Raw genomic sequence first — 7,369 nt, 5'->3', positions numbered from 1 at the left:
TAATCTAAAACACGCCAATTATTTACCAAATTCTAACTAAGAGTATACTATGGTATGAAAACTGATGCTCATTAACTCGATGATTTAGAAAAATCCAAAACAACCACTTTCGAAATATATCAGCACCAAATGACATATTAATCCATAAATCAAACTACTTTGATATTTATGGGTGTGTATAAATTGGTTTTGGATAGTGGCAGCGAGAATGAGAGAATAGAGCTTTTTGTTATCAAGGTTATTCACGATGCGTACAAAGTACTTCTCGTGAGGCGCAACCGAACCTTGGGCATAAGTGCACTCTTTCTAATGAAGATGGAGACTTTGATGGAGCATTTGTGCACTCTTTCTTTCTCCTTTTATAGTGAAAAAGATGTATAGCGAGTCTTCAATGAACACAACAAACAATGTTTACATGCAAATGACCATTCCTGCAAACAATACTAAGTGCTTACATATATACATGTTTGTCATAATTGCACTCAAATGTTCGATCTGATAACATAAGCACGTGTCGATATTTTACTTTCCATATAAACATTATATACATAAAAATGCCAGGGACTTTCATATAAAACTTTAAGAGCAATTTCACTCATGGAGCCCTTCCCCCTGACAATCCACTATTCAATTCACCCTATTAAACAGTAACTGCCTTAAATGAATAGTAACTACCATTAATGAACAGTAATTGCTATTTACATCTCCACCCTTGCAACCCTCCCCCTGGCAATAAGCAATTAAAATAATAGTTTTTTTTGTTTGTTTAAATAATTAAAAAAAAACCCCTCTCTCTCTCTCTCTCTCTCTCTGACACAAAAAAAAAAAAAACAATTACAAAGCCCTCGGGCCACAGGCCCGTCGACTTCCCACCCCCCCTTCGCTCGGCCTCCCACCCTCACTCGGGCCCTTCCCCGCTGGAGCTGCTCCCACCGGCCCTCAGGCCCTTTCTCCTCCCCTGTCGCCCGAGCAACCAGCATCCGCTGGAGTTGCTCTAAATGAACGAGTAAAATTGAACATCATCACAAAAAAAAAAAAATGTAATCAGTATTTTCTTCTTAAATTAAAAACGAAAAGATAATACTTAGCAAACAAAATGAACTTTTCCCTGGACGGTTGGACGGTGTGGCACTGCAACGTGGCTGCTTAAAGATAATGGGGCGGGAAATTCTAGGACGGTGGTGGACTGGAGGACGACCGCCAAAGACTGACTTAAGAGAAGGCTGCTGGAAATTCTAGGACGGCGGTGGATGCCTACCACCGCAGACTTACATAAGAGAAGGCCGCAAAGCCTCACTTCATCGTCATTCATGATTTGACCAGTACAATTGTAAAATCATTTACACTAACTGACAAAAAAACTTACATGTAACTAGTACGCTAAGGTGTTATCACTGCAAACATTTTATCCTTCGCGCCAACTGTTGAGTGTTCCGCATAGGTGAGGGGAAGTAGAGAGAGAGTTTAAATATAATGTATTTATTCTAATTAATATCGAGATGTTTTATAATAAAATTTTACATTTGACGAATTAATCAAATGATAATTATCAAGTTCGGAATAGTATTGGTGGAGTGAAGTCCTTAGCCCGTCAACTTGTTAGAAAAACTCAACATAGTATTAGAGTCAAGTTTTTGGGCCGTGCAAGCCAAAATACTTGTCACCAAAAAATGTGGCCTTTGACTTGTCATCAAGAAGTGTGAGTTTGAAAACAAGCCTAGACGTATCGGTGTTATTAAAGTGGACTCTTGGTCCGTTGATCTACAAAATAAGAAAGGGATCCTCTCCTGATCCCTTCCACCAAGTCCACCAAGTTCACTCATCCAGGCCATTTAAATTTGATCTAACACGATATTGTTAGATTTGGGCTCTGACCACGCCCTCACGGTTTTGTTTATGGGAACTCACACGAGAACTTCCTAGTGGGTCACCCATCATGGGATTGCTCTCGCACGAACTCGCTTAACTTCGAAGTTAAGATGGAACCCGAAGCCAATGAGCTCCTAAGAGGCCTCGTGCTATGTAAAGATGAGAATATACATATAAGGCTTACAAGATCCACTCATCTAGACGATGTGGAATGTTACATATGTTTTGCACACTTTGATAATTAGGGTTGACTAAATTTAAGGGTAATGCTATTCCCACACTCCATTTTACTTCTCACACTCTTATTAATTTTTGTTCATTGATCTTCTTCCTTTCACATGATTAGACGTAAAAAAATTAAGATGAGTGTGTGAGAGGTAAAAAGAAGTGTGTGGATAGCACCACCCAAAGTTAATACTTAGTTAGCATCCCAAATCCGCATAGAATTTTATCTCATTGAATTTCATATAATTTCAAACACAGATGTTATTTATGCAGACGGTGAGGAATCAGGAAGGCCTTAGGTTTTGCTAGTTTATTTTTTAAATTTTTTTTAATTTTAGTTTTAAATTTTATGTAGACTTAACAACGTTGAATTAGAGCTAACTATTAATTTTGATGCGTCATGTTTTAATTCATTGCATTATGAAAATGATTGAAATGTAGCTAAATGTACAAAATTAAATATAGAGACTCATGATTCCTAAAATACTTAGGGCCATTCTATTTGAATCCAACTTTTTTAACTCAAAAACAATTTTGAAGTTTTAGGTCTTAAAAAGTTGTTTGGTAGGACCATTTTAAAAAACTGAACTCAAGACTAACTAAAAAATATAGTCTATTATCTAAAAACATAAAAAGTGGGTTTTTAGAGTTTTTAAACTTGAACTCAAGACTAACTAAAAAATGCCACTTGATTCAACCAAAATTGACATTTGCTAAATTTAGCATACAACTAATGTTCCCTTAATTTCTTCAATACCAAAGTAAGATGCCGAACATGCTTTGATTTAGACTTAGAGTATACCAGAATGTCATCACTAAAAACAATGACAAACCTGTCTATATATGGCTGGAATACTTGATTCATCAAATCCATGAAAGCTGCTGGTGCATTCATTAATTCGAATGGCATCATAAGAAACTCATAATGACCATAACGATTCCTGAAAGCAGTCTTAGGGACATCCTCATTGCTGATTTTCAACTGGTAATAACCATACCTCAAATCAATCTTAGAAAACACACAGGCACCTCGAAGCTGATCAAATAAATCATCTATACACGGCAATGGATAACGGTTTTTAATTGTTACCCGATTCAATTGCCTATAATCAATACATAGCCTCAAAGTTCCGTCTTTCTTCCTCACAAACAAAACTGGAGCTCCCCAGGGTGAAGTACTAGGTTGAATAAAACCTTTATCGACTAATTCCTGTAATTGGACTTTCAATTCCCTCAATTCAGCAGGAGCCATTCTATATGGAGTCAAAGATATAGGATTCGTACCTGGAAGCAAATCAATAGTGAACTCCACATCTCGATATGGCGGCAATCCCGGTAAATCATTAGGGAATACATCAGGAAAATGCCTGACTACTCGAACATCCTCCACACTACTAGAAGCAACATCATTCATCACTACATGAGCTAAATATCCCTGCCAACCTTTTGATAACAACTTTTTTGCTCTTACAGCATAAATAACACCACGCCTCACCCCACTACGATCACCCACAAAAGTAATTTCAGGTAATCTAGGACGATGGAAAGTAACTGTTTTCTCGTAACAATCAATATTGACACGATTATAATGCAACCAATATGTGCCTAAAATTACTTCAAAATTGACAATATCTAACGGAATAAGATTAGCTGGCATAACTACCTCCTCCACCATCACTGGACATCCTGGATATACACAATCAACATAACACATTTCCCCTTTAGGCATAGCAAACTCTAAATCATACCTTAGAGGTGTGGGATGAGGTTGCATCACTTGAGCAAATGTATGAGAAATAACAAAATGCGTAGCACCACAATCAATTAAAACTCTAGCAAAGTGACCAAGAATGTTTAACATACCCATGATCAATTTCAGATGATTCTGAGCATCCTGCAGAGATATATTTTTAATACGTCTCTAGGCTTGTTGTCGTCGCCCACGACTTCTATTAACTTGATTACCTCGCCCCTACACACCTTGCTTCTGACTCGGCTGACTATATTGCCTTGAAGATCCTGCATTACTGGAAGCAATCTCTACTTGCTGGGGTTGTCCTCCCTAATACCACTGAAATCCACCAGCTGGAATGGAAGGATATGAAGTATACCTTCCAAGATACTTAGAATACCCACTCTGGTAATACGGATCATGTGAATACTGATATGGTCATGGAGCATAAGGATCGGCATCACCCTGATAATGGTAAGCACTACTTCGACCCATCTGACCATAACTACCAAACCTTGGAACTTGCTGGATTGGCACTGGTGGTGGCATAAAAGGCTGCTGGGGCCTCTGCGGATTCTGGGGATAATTTATAGCTCTATGTCCCATCTGCCCACAAGTAAAACATCCACTACTACCTGAACTACACTCCCCAAAATGCCTATTATTACATCTGCGGCACAAATGATCACTTCCTCTTCCAGAATCTCCCTACCTAGCGTTTTCTTTGCTTCGATCTTCCGCCGGTACAATCTCACTGGAATTATTGATGGATCCATGGCTACTTCATTGAAGTTTCTTTGTGATTATGCCGGAAATTACACAACGACACTGAATCTAGAGTATGTCGCTTGGTTTGAGAATGATCAAAACATTCTCATTTTGATCAATTATACTCTCAATGAATCGCTGATTCCGTATACGGTTGGAGTCACATCTGCTCGTGATCTTTGGTCCAAGCTTGAATTGCATCTTGTAGTTTCTTCTCAATCGCGTATTCATGAACTTCGTTCTCGACTTTGCTATATTACAAAAGGTGATTCTCCTACTGCAATTTATCTTCAACAAATCAAAGAAATTACTGATGCTCTTGCAAATGCCGGTGCTCTGGTTGAGGATTTTGAGTTGATTTCTGTTGATGCACAAAACCGGAGGTCTTGGAACAACGTAAATCCGACCATGAATCTGCAGAAATGTAAATAACACAAGATGTATCGTGGTTCACCCCAAGGTTTGGGCTACGTCCACACTGATTGTATATTTCTTTGAGAGGTGAGGGAGGGAACCTCTGTAATGAGAGGAGATGTGAGAGGGGTGAGAAGGCTCCAGAAATGGCATCTCCTAATTGTGAGGGTGAGAGGTCCTTTTATAGAATAAGGACTCCTCACTTATTACATATTTGCCTTTTCCTTTACCACATAATTACATTTAAGTCCCTCGAGTATTTACACGAGGTCTAAATACGAGGCCCTAAATATGGTATAAACAGTAGTCCCCCAAGTCTTCAGTCAAGAGAGTCTTTTGGCTGGAGACTTGAAATTCAGTCCATGTGTGGGCCGAAGTAACTAGATGTTGTCTTGAACTGATGCTCGATATGAGGCAGTGCTCAATCTGAAATGACGCTCAACTAGAAGTAGCACACGCTGCGAGGCTGCTCGGCTCGTGGCTTATGTTGCCTTAGTTGGCTCGGCTTGTGGTGTTTGAAGGTGAGGGAGTCCCTTTTATAGTATAAGAGATCGCTCCTCAATACATAAATATGGGCTAGAGTTGATACTCGCGGCGAGACGGTTGCTCAGTAGGCGGCGATGCTTTCTAATGATGGTGAGGGAGTCTATTTTATAGAATAAGGACTCGTTCCTCAATACATAAGTGATGGGTTATGAGTGATGCTCGCGGCGAAACGGTTGCTCAGCTGGCGACGTTGCTCTCTAATGAAGGTGAGTGAGTCCCTTTTATAAAATAAGGGCTCGCTCCTCAATACATAAGTGATGGGCTAGAGTACCTCAAGTATTTTTTATGAGGCCCAGTTGAGGCCCAATATATGGTACATAATGTAGTCCCCCAAGTCTTCGGTCAATAGAGTCTGTTGGCTGGAGACTTTCTGAGGCGGTATTTGTATACCCTGTACTGAAGCTTTGTAGATGAAGCTTTGCAAGTGAAGCTTTGAAGCTGGAGCTCTATAAATGAAGCTTTTGAAGCTAGAGCTTTTGTAAATAAAGCTTTTGAAGCTAGAGCTCTGTAAATGAAGCTTTTGAAGCTGATTGACATGAGTGATGCTCATGAATGTTTATGTTGATTGACATGAGTTGTTGATGCACAAAATCAGCGAAGACTTTGGTACAACAGAAAGTGTCAGGTTTTGTGACCTTCGCTTGGTTGCTTGGTTGCTTCAGTCACTAGTGAGGATAAGTACGTAAATGAATAGAGACATAGAAGCAAACACAGGATGTATGTGGTTCACCCAGATTGGCTACGTCCACGGAGTAGAGGAGTTCTTATTAGTAGTGAAGGGCTTACACAAGTACAAAAGATCAAGCTCTCAATTTAGTGAGTTCTTGTGAATGATTTAACACAAAATGGCATTAGGCAATATTGTGGGGGAATGACCCCTATTTATAGAAAAACTTGTAGCTTTGTCACATTGACATGTGTCATGTTATGATTGGTTCTTGATGTCGACACGTGCTGCGCTCTGATTGGCTTCTAATCTTGACACGTGTCGAGTAGTGATTGGCCTCCTGGTCGGAGGGGAACTCTTCTGGGTCCTTGACAGTATAGCGTTGGCCGGTGCTCGGTAGTTTCGGGATTGGTCAAGTATGGTACAAACAGTGCTCCCCTAAGTTCCCGAGTGAGGGAAACTCCTCGGTTGGGGACTTGCAAGATCCAATCCCTTGAGTAATCACGAAACTTCTAAGTACCGAAGTGTGGTCTGATCTTCATCTGCCCTTCTCTGGAAGTACCTTTCCTCCATCCGGGAATGGTGTACTTAGCTGATGTTGACGCACAAGGTAATGTATCAATTTCACTTAAAGCTTAGTTGTAGTTTCGGGCTTAGTCAAGTGTGATACAAACCCTATAGTAGGAGTCCCCCAAGTCGCCGAGCTAGGAGATCTGCCGAAAGAGGTGACAGACAAGGTAAGCAGTCAAACTTCCAAGTAAGCAACCCAGGATCAGAGGTTTGACTTCGGCTTCCGGTTGATTGTTCTCCTTCTCCTTGTCTCTCATTCAACTGCCAGGATAAGGAGAAGCAAATGGATAAGAGATGATATGAGATACTTTTGCTTTTGAAGAAGTAACTTTCCACAGGCTTATTCTTGAACTGTGCTGGAGGGTTTTCTGGTGCCCTTCAGAGTATAAGGCCAACTCAAAAATTTGAGGGTCAAAACAAGTCCATCAAATCTAGAGTACGTTCGACCTTGATGATATGGGATACTTTTGCTGTTGACGGAATAATGAATGTGGTATGGAAAGCTGTCGTGCTGTAGTGATCTGTTTCAGCTCACCGTTGAACCTTCTGCTTCAATCTTTTGCATGGCAGAAGTGGTG

Source organism: Malus sylvestris, chromosome 16 (genome assembly GCF_916048215.2).
Source record: "Malus sylvestris chromosome 16, drMalSylv7.2, whole genome shotgun sequence".
Classification (NCBI taxonomy): domain Eukaryota; kingdom Viridiplantae; phylum Streptophyta; class Magnoliopsida; order Rosales; family Rosaceae; genus Malus; species Malus sylvestris.
This window is presented reverse-complemented; position numbering follows the sequence as displayed.